Below are 3,086 nucleotides of genomic sequence, written 5' to 3'. Positions count from 1 at the left end.
GGTCCATTTATGGACTGAAACAAGCATTTCGATCTTTGAATATAAGGTTTGATAATGCAATCAATTCTTATGGCTTTGATTAAAACGTTGATGAGCCTTGTGTATACCAGAAGATCATCAACAGTTCAACAGTTTTTCTAGTGTTGTATGTAGATGATATCCTACTCATTGGGAATGATGTAGGTTTACTGACTACAGTTAAGAATTGGCTAGAAACCCAATTGTTCGGGCGGAGGATTCAATGTCATTAATTTGACTCCAAATCGAAACAAAAGAAAATTTATAAATGCCGAACTACTTCTATTACTACTAAAACGTAGCAACAATGGTAAGTTCAAGTCGATCCACAAAGAAGCGCGATTGGATTTATTAAGTTAATTTTCTAACTAGAGTGATAAATGAGGGGTTTTGATGTGGAAGAGATAACATGCGTGAAATTCAAATAAAAGGGTAAATGTAATCTAGGATAGGAGTCTATCTAATTTCTAGAGCAAGAGAGAGTTTCTATGCAATTTCTTTCATTAGGCACCAATTAATTACACTGAATCTGTCAATCCCTCAACCTATTAGAAAATCTAATAGCCCAATTAGTCAAATTTGATATTAAACCAAATTAGCCCTAATTCAATTTACAACTCTTCCTTCTTAGCGACGTACAAGTTAAAATTGAATTGCATTACGAAAGAGTTCAATTGTTGAGACATACTACAAGCCGAAAAGTCATATTTTGTAGCATGATTTATTTGGAAAGATTAAACAAGGCATACATGAGTTTGACCAAAAAAAGTCTAGACCCTAAACATGCGATCCTAATACTTGCAACTAAATCAATCAATGTTGCATAGGCTAGAATGATTTTGCAAACAAGAATTTCGACAAATTAATTTGTCAGAAGAATTTATCAAAACTACATTAAGATTAAGAAAAATCCAACCAAAGAATTCATAAGATTGCAGTTAATTAATTAAGAAACATTCAAGAAATTAAACACAGGGCTCTTGCTTTAAGAAACTAGATAGAGATTACCTCTCAATTCATAGACAAATTTAAGAAACACATATGTTCCGTTGATTACAACCCAAAATAAAAAGCAAAACTAACCTAAAGATACAAAAAATTGAAGGGAATGGACGAAGGAACGAGTTTTTCTTCGGCCTCTATCAATTTGGCTTCCCAAATTTGGCATATTTTGACCTAAAGACGAAGGGGAGTATTTATAGGAAAGTTCGCAGCATCGCAACACTGAAAACAATGTTGCTACGCTGGCATTACGCAACTTTAGAGCGTTGCAATGCTGTAAATAGTGCTGCAACGCTGCACATTCTGCCTTAGAGCGTCAGGGTGGAGCATTGCAACGCTGTCACAATGCAGTGGTAGTTTCGTATTTTCACTATTTTGAGGCATGGCTGCTCAAATCACCTCGCTTCAAATCAGTCCCATTTGACTCCGATTTCTTGGTTCTACTTCCTTGGTGAATGATACCTAAAAAATTAGACAATAAACACATAAAATACATTAATGACCTAAATTAAGCTAAGAATAATAGCTCTTTTTCAGAGCTAACACCAATTCCAAATGAAAGATTTGGGAGAGGCTTAGTTTATTCTGGGTATTTAGATCTTTCGAGATCGAAAGAACAAAATGCTAGCATTGTCTTCGACGTCGTATATTGACAAGATGCTTGTCAAATATTCGATGTATAACTCCAAAAGGGACTTATTTTCTTTCTGGTACGAAGTTACATTGTCTAAGAAACAGTGCCCTAAGACACCTAAAGAGGTTAAGGAGATGAGACGGATCCCCTATGCCTCTGTTATGGGTAGCTTGATGTATGCAATGTTATGTACTAGACCTGACATCTGCTATGCAGTGGGGATAGTCAGTAGATATCAATCTAATCCTGGATTAAATCACTGGACAGCCGTTAAGAACATCCTCAAGTATCTATGGAGAACGATGGATTACATGCTTGTGTATGGTTCTAAGGATTTGATCCTTCCTAGATACACGGACTTTGATTTTTAGACTGATAAAGATTCTAGAAAATCCACATTAAGATCAATGTTCACTATTAACAGAGTGGCGGTAGTATGGCGAAGCACCAAGCAAGGGTGCATCGTTGACTCCACCATGAAAGCTGAGTATGTAGCGGCTTGTGAAGCTGCTAAGGAAGCTGTTTGGCTTAGGAAATTTTTTTCTAATCTGGAAGTTGTTCCAGATATGTCAAAGCCCATCACACTTTATTATGATAATAATGATGTTGTGGCTAATTCCCGAGAGCCTAGGAGTCATGAGCGCGACAAGCATATAAAGTGGAAGTATCATCTCATCTGAGAGATTTTGCATCAAGGGGACGTGATTGCCACGAAGATAGCTTCAGAGCACAACGTTGTTGATCCGTTTACAAAGGCCCTCATGACTACAGTGTTTGAGGGTCACCTGCAAAGTATGGGTCTACGGGACAGGCCACATCTGAACTAGGGCAAGTGGGAGATATTGTATTTGGCGGGTTATGCCCTAGTTTATTATTTGTCTACTTTATATTTTATTATATTGTGCACTCCATTAGCTTTAGGTCAAGTGGGAGACTGTTGGGGTTGATGCTCTAAATCTCGTCGGGTCCTATAGTTTGTAAATATTGTTGAACAAACTCTTTATGTATTTAATAAAATATATGATATTTTATTCATTGTCTATAAACTATTTGATATTTTAGTTGCATTAACCACAAACCAATAAACTAACATCCAAGATTATCTTTGTATCTTAAACATGTATGTGGAGACATACGAGTGAATCATGTTTAAGTGATAACCTAAATGGTCTATAGTAGATGGATAAGGCTGAGTACCTTATCCTGGTGACACTACGAGTATGGCCTGCTTTATAGGTGTTACAATTGTAGTAAAGTGCTACAAATGATCTAATCCTGATCATTCATGTACTAGACATACGAGCGGAGATATTCTATACAAAGGAGTTTGTATAAGACCGGACCACGAAATGTTTAGTCTCATTATATAACGTCATTCATAATAGAGAATTACATTTCACCATGATGACCATAGGTAGCATGACTTGAATCC

The sequence above is a fragment of the Benincasa hispida genome, chromosome 3 (genome assembly GCF_027475165.1).
Source record: "Benincasa hispida cultivar pf3 chromosome 3, pf3_genome.v1.1, whole genome shotgun sequence".
NCBI lineage: Eukaryota > Viridiplantae > Streptophyta > Magnoliopsida > Cucurbitales > Cucurbitaceae > Benincasa > Benincasa hispida.
This window is presented reverse-complemented; position numbering follows the sequence as displayed.